This window comes from Amblyomma maculatum, chromosome 3 (genome assembly GCF_055883805.1).
Source record: "Amblyomma maculatum isolate TAMU_Amacu chromosome 3, ASM5588380v1, whole genome shotgun sequence".
Taxonomy (NCBI): Eukaryota; Metazoa; Arthropoda; class Arachnida; order Ixodida; family Ixodidae; genus Amblyomma; species Amblyomma maculatum.
This window is the reverse complement of record NC_139346.1, coordinates 36,744,160-36,754,684: the sequence shown is the minus strand read 5'-3', so window position 1 is coordinate 36,754,684 and position 10,525 is coordinate 36,744,160.

Here is a 10,525-nt window from a genome sequence, read left to right as displayed (position 1 = left end):
ATCTGGTCCGGCAGGCTGGGGACCAGCCATGCGATTCCTTCAGGGCGCCGAAGCTCCGGGCCAGGATGAGGAATGATGAAGACGTACCCTAAACCTTCAGCCAAAAGTTTACGGGGCGGCAAGCCGACCAACACAAACAACAAAGAGATGACCGATGATCGCGAGATGAGTTTAATGATTTGTCGGCGGGCCTATAGGGCGAGCGCTCCTTCCCGCGCCACTTCCCGGTTGTTCCTCGTCATTAACAATATTGTGTGCAGTGTGTTTGAATTGTATTTTATGTGCTTATCATCTTTTGTATTATTTGCATTCTGCTGACGATACAGCTCGACACAGCAGGAGCCCTTGTCAGGCTTCGCCTTAACCTTCTGCTCTACTGAATGTTTTTGCTTCGTATCAGAACTGATAAATAAACACAAATACAAGATGGTTTGTTTTCGTTTAGCATTCTTCCTGTACGACGTCATTTTAATTTACCTCCGAGACAACAGCACTGCTGGAATATGCTTACAAGGGCATAAGTTTATTGATTAGAAAACTAAGGCATAAAAAGATTCAGCATAACGTTTGAATTTCTATGCCCTTGGCAAAAACAAAATATTGACACGTCTTCTACATGGGTGTTTTCTAGAGAGGATGGCACAATTTTTAACACAAATACTGATCCCAGTGAGACTAACTCGCGAATCCGCTGTTGTGGCATTTGAGACGTCAAATGTTGAAGATGGAGCAGCCAACTATCCTTTGTTAGAATGAAAGCTGATCATCTCCAGAAGTTTTTACAAGGCTTCGAACTTCCAGCAGCGCGAAGTAACGCTGAACCAAACAGGTGCCTATAAACATTGGGAGGATCTGCAAGTGCACGCTGACAAATGACACGGTCCAAGCTGCAAAAGTGTATATGTCGGCTAAACAAACAAAGCACATACGGCTTTCGTGTTTCTTCGTTTAGCTGACAGGGTTTGCTTTATGAGGAGATTTCGTTTTGGCATTTGCGTGGACGGGTACTGATCGCCTCTGATCAAATGAAAGGTTTACAATAATTTAATACGCAGCTCTTTGTCACCACTTCTTGTGTTTCGCGTCGTCGCCGTCGGCGTTGCCGTTTTCCTTCGTAACATCGGCAGCCGCGGCACCGCACTGCTAGAGCTGCGCGCGCTCCTTGCGCCATTTCTCCACGGTGCTCAAGCTGGAACGCATAGCCGGCTATTTCACAGGCGTCTGCGGGAACTTTACTCGCATAGACCTCAATTCCACTTTTCGTTCTTGTGAAAAAATTTCGTTCTCATTTATAGTGCCTCATACACGCAGTAAACTATTCCTGGCTTACTCGAGTCGCTAGGCAAAGGAGATGTATAGACACAAAAACACTTTGGATCATACTCGGCTGCCTCCTAAAGGGTGAGGGTGGCTGCGCCTGGTCCTGATGGGTGTGCGCCAGGTAGGTCACCACCGATTGCGGCGGGGGCTAACCTGCCAACCTACTTTTATCTGTTGTAGGCCGTCATTCCACCCGTCCTGCTTCGATGGTGGACGACGGCTGTTGCGGCGCGCGTCTTTCTCTCCCTCTTCTTTTTTTTTTCTTCTCTATTTTCTCTTCTGTCTGCATGAGGCAGTCAGTACCCAGGTTAAAGATCCCCAGGTGGTCGAAATTGCTCCGTAGCCCTCCATTATGATTCCTCTTTCACTTTTTCAATTTTCACTCCCATCTTCCTCCCTTCCGTTACGGCGCGGTTGAGGTGTCTTTAAAAAACAGATCCCCCACGTGGTCGAAATTACTCAGTGCACGTTAAAGATCCCCAGGTGGTCGAAATTGCTTCGTAGCCCACCACTACGGCTCCTCTTTCTCTCTTTCCACTTTCAGTCCCATCTTCCTCCCTTCCCTTACGACTCGGTTGAGGTGTCCGCAGGGAACAAGTGAGGCAGTTACCGCACCTTTCAATTCTTATAAATCAGTTTTTTTAATCGTCCGTAGAAAACAAGTGAGACAGTTACCGCGCATTTCCCTTCCTATAAATCAATCAATCAACCAGGCAGCGGATGTGGCTCAGAAACAGAGCCCGCAGCAGGCCCGTGCATTTTCTGTTCCTTCTTCCTACAGCCAGGACAGCAGCAGCTGTCTCTTGGTGGTAAAAATATTTTAATGAAAATGATTAGGAGGTTGTAGCGGCGGTTGGAGTCCTCAGTCCGGAACCCCATTGGCGTAGGCTGCTGTCCGCGCTCTTCCGATGAGTTCTTTTTGAACCCTTGCGTCCGAGCTGGTCAGAGCTGCCTCCCACCCCTCCTGCGTTGGCTGGTTATTAATAGTGACAGTCTGATTTCGCTGGCATGCCCACACCATATGGTATAGGTCCGCCTTCTCCCCGCAGAATTTGCATTGTGAGTCAAATGACTCTGGATCTATTGCGTGTAGTCTGCGTGGATTGTTAAAAGTGTTGGTCTGTAGCTTGCGGAGGTGTATCTCCTCCCCTTTGTCTAGTGTCTTTGCCGGTGGAGGGTAGACCCGGCGAGATAATCTTAAGTGCTGAAGTATTTCGGTGTAAGTTAGCAATGGGATAGGAGGTTCCACGAGATCCGTATTGGGTGCCCGGGGGAGAAATGCTCGGGCTGAGGCGTGTGCGCTCTCGTTCCCTGGGATGCCCTGGTGACCTGGTACCCATACTAAGTGTTTATCCATGGGTTGGTAGCCACGGGTGTAACTATCTTGCAGGATTTTAGCTGCTAGCGGTGCAATCCTGCCCCTGAGGTAATTGCGATATGCTGTCTGTGAATCTGTAAGAATGTATTCTGAGGTAGTGTGTGTCGCAGCTAGGGCAATTGCCACTTCCTCCGCAGCCAGTGTGTCATGGCTGTGTAATATTAGTCCATCCACTGTTTTATCTTGGTGTACTACCGCAACGGCCGCCATTCCCTGTTCAGGACCCGCAGCATCGACATAGAACACGCCCTCGCGCCCGCCGTAGTGCCTTTTTATAGCTTCCGCTCGTGCTTGTCTTCTTGGCTGGTGAAAGTCGGGGTGCATATTCCTCGGTAATGGAGTTCCCTTGAATTGTCCTCTCCATGAGGCTGGGATGTCGCTTTTAGGGTCTAGCTGTTCGGGGCAATTGATGTTCAAATCGTTCAAGACTTGTCGGCCAGTCAGAGTCGTGGAGAGTCGTACCACCTGCGCCGTGAGGTGTGCCTCAATCAGCTCGTCTACCGTGTTGTGGACGCCCAGTCGTAAAAGCCGGTCCGTCGATGTCGTAAGAGGGAGGCCCAGGGCCTTCTTGTAGGCTGTTCTGATTATGACGTCGAGGTTCTTGATGTCAAACTTCTTGAGACGAAGGTAGGGTGCCGCATAGACGATGCGGCTCACGACGAAGGCCTGCACCAGTCGGAGAGTATCTTCTTCGCGCATCCCTGATTTCCGCGTCGTTATTCTGGCGATCATCCTGCCGACTTGCTCGCTCACGAGGCGGAGTTTCTGGATGGCGAGGTGGTTGTTGCCCTTGTTATTGATGCATAGACCCAGTATCTTAACGGTCTGAACTTCCTTTATGGGTGAGTTGTCAACGTGGATGTCGATCGTGGCCTGATTTTTGTGCTGGCGGAAGACTAGGAGTTCACATTTTTCGGGAGAGCAGGTTAGTCCACACGCTCGTGCATAATTCTGAACTGTTGTTGCCGCTGTTTGTAGTTGTTCTTCCATCATTCCCATACTACCCCTAGTTGTCCAGATGGTTATATCGTCAGCGTACAGGGCGTGTCGTATGCCCTGTATCTGATTTAGAAGAGGTGGAAGATTGCGGAGTGCAATATTGAACAGAAGTGGGGATAATACTGCCCCTTGCGGAGTGCCTCTCGTGCCCATCTTCACTTGCGTTGTTTGTTTAGTGCCGATGCTGATGTTGACTGTTCTGTCTTTAAGGAAATCATAGATGTATGAGTAGACTCGCTGGCCACAGTTAGTGGTCTGGAGATTTTGGAGGATTGTGGAATGTTTGACATTGTCAAACGCTCCTTTGAGGTCGAGGGATAGAAGTGCTCGGTCACTGTTTCTGCGTGCTGGATCAATGACTTCGCGTTTGAGTTGCAGAAGCACATCATGGGTGGACAGATGTGCTCTGAATCCAAACATCGTGTGTGGCAGTAGCTCGTTGTTCTCTAGATAGTTGGAGAGACGTGCGTGGACTGCCTTTTCCATGAGTTTGCCTGCGCACGACGTGAGGGATATGGGGCGTAGGTTTTCAATGCTGATTTTCTTGCCGGGTTTGGGGATAAAGTGTACATTGGCTGTTTTCCATGCCTGTGGAATGGTGCCGATGCGCCAGCATTCGTTAACGTAATCCGTAAGTTGCTGCAGTGCCTCCGTGCCGAGGTTGGTTAGAAGTCCGACCGTAATTTTGTCTTGTCCCGGGGCTGTACCTCGGCGCATATCTGCTAGTGCTGCTATGATTTCTTCTAAAGTGAAGTCTTTATCTAGGTCTTCGTTCGGTTCCCCCCGGTATTCTGGATTTGAGGGTTCTGCGTCTCTCGAAGTGCAGATATAGCGACGCGTGAGTTCATCCATGAGTTCATCATCCGTGCCTTGAAAGTTGTGTAAGGCTCGATGCAAATTTCTACGTTGTTCACTCTTCGATTTCGGTGGATCAATTAGGCATCGGAGAAGGTTCCACGTAGTCTTGCTGTCTAGGCGACCTTTGAGGGATTCGCACCTTTTTAGCCAATTGGTGCGAGCGAGGTCCCATGCGTATTGGTCTGCTTGAGTAGTTAGCTTCGCTATTCGAATTCTGAGTTTTCGATTGTGCCTTTGTTTCTTCCACCGTTTTATGAGACTACGCCTAGCTTCCCAAAGGTGTAGAAGATGGTTGTCAACAGCTGGGTGGTCCTCCGTGGTGGCAAGGGTTTTTGTGAGGTTTTCTTTAAGGTCGAGAATAGATGCCGCCCACTCTTCGTAACTAGTTATTTGTTCCGATGTAACTAGTTTAGTATCCTTCCTGAATTTCTCCCAGTCTGTCATTCTGGCTTGCCCACGAGGTTTGCTGTGCTTGTTGCTTTCAAAGATGGTCTGCAGCATGTAGTGATCGCTGCCTAAGGTCTCTCCCGTATTGAGCCACTCATAGTTGCGGGCGTTGCGGACGAGCGTCAGGTCGGGGGAGGTATCCCGAGTTATGCTGGTACCGACTCGAGTCGGATGCTGCGGGTCAGTAAGTAAGGTGAGTGCCATGTCAGCGATGGCGGAAGCTAGTTTCCTGCCTTTAGTGTCTTCCTTTGGATATCCCCATAATGGGCTAGAAGCGTTAAAGTCGCCGACTATAGCTAGGGGAGCTGTGTGAGCTTCTCTTAGTGCTTTGATAAAGATAGCGTCAAAGGCTGCGCGGCGCTGTTTGGGGCGACTATATATATTGAGTATATAGGTGCCCTTGCTGTTACGGTGTTGTGGTAGCAACTTTATGAAGGTATATTCAATGTCGCTGTGTAGGTCAAGGTCTACAGTGGTTGCTGTGCATGATTTGTGGACCAAAATACATGTCGAGGGGTTTGTTTGATGTGTTGAGTATCCTCTGATCTTAGCCTCCATATTTACTTCTTGCAGGGCTATTATTTGCGGCGCATGAGAATAAGAGTCTATGTATTGTTGTAATGTTTCCCTCTTGCGCTTTAGTCCCCTGCAGTTCCATTGTAGGATGGTGAGTTTAGGTCTTGGTTGTGGCGCCATGTTGAGGATTAGAAATGTGTGTCGGATCCTGTGGTGGATCTTCAGGTTCTTTATCAAGTTCAGGGATGACTAGGCGACGATTTCCCATTTTGCCCTGTAGTTTTGTGCCCTTGTTGTGAGAAACATCCGAATATTCCTGAATTTTTCGGTCAATTCTAATCTCCTGCGCTTGCATCCTGATTAGAACTGGTTCAAGTTTTTCCATCATGGGCTTGATGACTGATTCTAACATGCTTTTGATTGTCGTCTCGATCATAATTTGTAATTTATTGGCCATGAGATCTTGGACTGTGTTTTCCAAGCGGGTAATGCGGTCCTGTGTTTCGGTGTTCTCAATAAATTGCGGCATGGGTGCCTGCGGTGCTGCTGCCTGCGGTTGTGGTACCTGCGGCATTGGCGCCTGCTGTGGCGTCTCTAGTGCAGTTTGCCTGTCGATAGTGCTAGTATTTAGCTCCTGTGGGTACGGAGGGTGTACCTCTTCCTTGTCCTCCTCCATCGGACATGCCTGTTGTGTCAATGGAGGTAATGTGTTCTTCGGGTTGGCTGCGACGCCTAATTGCTCTTTTAATTTCCTATTTTCTGATTTTAGTTTCTCGATCTCTGCTTTAAGTTGTTTGTAAGCCAACGCTTCGGGGGAGGAGGCAGCTACATCTGCCCAGCTCACCTTGCCGTCGTTGCGCTGGTCCTTGTAATGGGGTCCTGTTGTTTTCTCAGCTGGACGACTGCCGGTGGGGTGCGACGCCTTGTCGCTAGTGCCACGTCCTTTGCTTGATGACCGGGAGCCGCGTGGTCCTGAGTTGCTGCTGTTGGACTGGGCCCGTTGGGTCAGTCGGTCCCCGCTGTTAGATGTGCCTCTGCGGCTGGACCGGTCCCGAAACTTGGCCCTGGACTGGTGACTGTCTTGACCTGTCTTGGATTTGGCTGGTTGTGATGTTCGGTACTTGAACTTGCATTTTCGAACCATTTTGCCGAGCACAGCATGTATTTGACCACTCTGGTAGAAGATGGAATTTTATTAAATGAACTAGTGGATTTGAAAAATAAATTCCTTAACTACTGCATTTCTGGACCCACTTGTAGTGAGATATTTTGACCATCGGAAAAAAACAATCTGTTAACTTTATCAGACCTACAAGTAAATTCTTCGTCTCATGATAATAAAGCAACAATTCACATTATTAGGAAAATCAACGCGAGAATGTACTGGCGGGCAGCGACAAAATAGCACCCTCGAAACAAAATTGTAACAGTGGACGCATTGAACGGCGCCTCCCATATAACGGTGGGAAAGGGGCTGCATGCTGCGACAAATTTGGTTGGTTGGTTGGTTGGTTGGTTGGTTGCTTGGTCGGTCGGTCGGTCGGTCGGTCGGTCGGTCGGTCGGTCGGTCGGTCGGTCGGTCGGTCGGTCGGTCGGTCGGTCGGTCGGTCGGTCGGTCGGTCGGTCGGTCGGTCGGTCGGTCGGTCGGTCGGTCGGTCGGTCGGTCGGTCGGTCGGTCGGTCGGTCGGTCGGTCGGTCGGTCGGTCGGTCGGTCGGTCGGTCGGTCGGTCGGTCGGTCGGTCGGTCGGTCGGTCGGTCGGTCGGTCGGTCGGTCGGTCGGTCGGTCGGTCGGTCGGTCGGTCGGTCGGTCGGTCGGTCGGTCGGTCGGTCGGTCGGTCGGTCGGTCGGTCGGTCGGTCGGTCGGTCGGTCGGTCGGTCGGTCGGTCGGTCGGTCGGTCGGTCGGTCGGTCGGTCGGTCGGTCGGTCGGTCGGTCGGTCGGTCGGTCGGTCGGTCGGTCGGTCGGTCGGTCGGTTGGTTGGTTGGTTCACAGGCAGGGAAAGGCGCTGTATCAGTCAGACTTGTGTCTGTGGACGCCTCACCCGCTCCGTAAGGGAAGGGAGGAAGGTGGGAGTGAAAGTTGAAAGAGAGAAAGAGGAGCCATAGTGGAGGGCTACGGAGTAATTTCGACCACCTGGGAATTTTTTAACGTGTGCCTCGGCAAAGTGCTTCATATGCCGGACAGGTGTTCAATTCTCCGACGCCGCCTTTGGCGACAAGACCTCTTCCTTGGGTTCAAAATGTCGCAGGTTGACACTACCTATTTTCTATCAAATTGGCCATAAAAAACTTGCGCCCGAGAACAAAGACATGGCTAATTGCTTGAGAAACACAATTGAAAGGTAGTGCGCGAGATAATCGAGACAGCTGAGATAGCCAAACTACAAGAGGAGTGCGTCAGCAAACCGCTTCTGCTGCAAAGAAGCTAGGAACTCGAAATGTTAAACATGCAATTATTTTCAGAAGTGCACAAAGTATCCGCATCGTTTAGGGTGGGAGTCATGTGTTGACTGCACGTGTGATGCTGGTTCTCAAATAAAAAGTCAGGCTCGCTGTGTCGTATTTTTGTTCGTTTCCCCGTCAAGTTTCTTTCTTTAGAGCGCAGCTCCTTGGCGCCCGTTTTGCCGCGTTGCCGTCGGGAACTCGGAATCGAACCTCCATCCCTTGGATTCCCAGCCGACGATTTACCAACTGCGTCACTCTCGCTTTTTTTTACTGCATGGAAACACCTGAAGCTTGATTTAATTTACGTCGCATCCCGCAAACTGCCATACACACCGGCATCGAGCTCTAACTTTGCCCCCACCGGGATCGTGAAACTATAGTGAAACTAATACACACTGTAGTGAAACGCACTGCTTTTTTTTTCTGCGATGATGATGATGATAGTAGGGATTAGAGTGACGCTGAAATGAGTGATAATGAGAATGATGACATTAGCAATGATATGACGGTACATTTAGTTGATAATGACAATGACAGCAAACGTGATACACCATGTGCACCTGCAATGCTTAGGCTTGTGCATTTCTGCAGTGAAGATTCCATAATGCTCCCGGAAGTTTAGAGCCTTGCTATTTGGCTCCCGCTCCTGTTTGTTGTTGTTGTGGCAGTAGGAAGAAGCAAACGAAAATGCACAGGTCGGCTACAGGCTCTGTAGCTGAGCCCCCTGCCCCGGCCACCGAGTAGGCCACTAAGCTCGCCGCCAGCCATTGACTGGGGGCCATCAGAGCGGACCATCTGCAATCTGCATTTTGACGAAATAAGCGTTTTCCAATTCAATCCGATGCCTTTTTTTTAGATATTTTTATAGGAAGAGAAAGGCGCAGTAACTGTCTCACTTGTTCTCTGTGGACACCGCAACCGCGCCGTAAGGGAAGGGAGGAAGGTGGGAGTGAAAGTGGAAAGAGAGAAAGAGGAGCCGTAGTGGAGGGCTACGGAGTAACTTAGACCACCTGGGGATCTTTAACGTGTGCTGACATCGCAAAGCACACGGACGCGTCTTCGTTTCGCCTCCATCGAAACGCAGTCGCCGAGTTCGGGTTTCATACCCGGGTACTCCGGCACAGTAGTCGGGCGTCTTACCACTGCACCACCCCGGCGGGGCCAATCTGATGCCTCATGCGGACAGAAGAGAAAATAGAGAAGAAAGGAAAAAAAATTGGGAGAGAAAGACGCGCTCTCGAGTCATCGCCGTTGTCTTCGTAACCAGCTCTTGTCGGTTCAGGGGTCCAGGGAACCAGTGTAACGGATACTGCGCCTTACCTTTCCTGTCAATCAATTACAAGACAAATTGTGAAAAGACCGCGGATTGAAAAGGCGGTGTTACAAAGGCTACCGCTGCAACACTGAAGCTTTCGCTATCACAAGGTAGGCTCAAGCCATTCATAACTGCCCCCCTCCCCCACTTCCCAATTTTCAACTGGTAGCTTCATTAAGCGAAATAAATCCAAGGTCACCGTGTACTACCGATGATCTTAAAACATCTTTAGCGCGCGGAGGTCTCTGACTTCGAAGCATCAGCTGAGCAACAGCTTGACTCGCTAGCAACGTCAGCGGCATTAGTCAGTCGCTGCTATCTCTTAGCCGCACAACTTTCCTATGCGCTCACGTGCTGACTCCCGCGACCTCCCGATAACTTAATTGCCCTTTTAGCTGCTCCTCAAACGCCATCCCCTTGCGGCGGCAATCAGAGCGCTGGATAGGTGGCGGCGGATTTCGATATCTCCACCAAATGAACCGAAACGCTTAGCCGCCGCAATTCGCCACTGCGAACCGCCTGCCTATATAAATAGCTAATTCCCTACTTTCATAGATGTCTTGGAGAACCAGGCACTGGTGCAACAAGTCCAGCATACATCTATGTCTCCGACCACAAAGCTTCCTTCATGATAGTCAAGAACTGTTAATAGAATGCTTCTTGAGGAAGCTTAATAAGTGAAAAATAAAAAGTTATTTGTAATTGTACATACATGTTTTGCTCAAATTCTTTGCCTCGATCTAATAGGAAGTTTAACAGTTAATGAGCTGCGCTCAAATTTCGCGCTAGGAAGTAACGTAATCATGGGGCAAATTTTTGCAGTTTTTTTAAGCTGTTAAATTACGGCCCAGGGCAGTTTGCTGCTGAGGGCACACCTACAGGCAAACTCTCCGCTTGCAGCCTATACCACAGTGAATGCGGGCGGCTCACATACTTTATGAGGCTGTTATGCTCTTGAATAATTGCGCACGTAGGAGGAGGAAATACGGTGGCGGAGGAGGGAGGGTAGTGGCGCTCATACCTGCGAGTGCCTACTTTTATTTTTATCCACTCACATCTGCAGCACCATTGACAGCAGCTATTACCTGATCTGCATTTGAAATCGCTGCTGCTGCAACGTTAAAAGGTGTTAATGAAGCGAACCGCTTTTCCACGAGCGTCGGAGCCGAGCTATCGACTAAACAGGTTAGAATACTCACCAGCAGAGAGGACACTAAATAAGATTCAAGAAAGCATTTGGAGGCGCTTA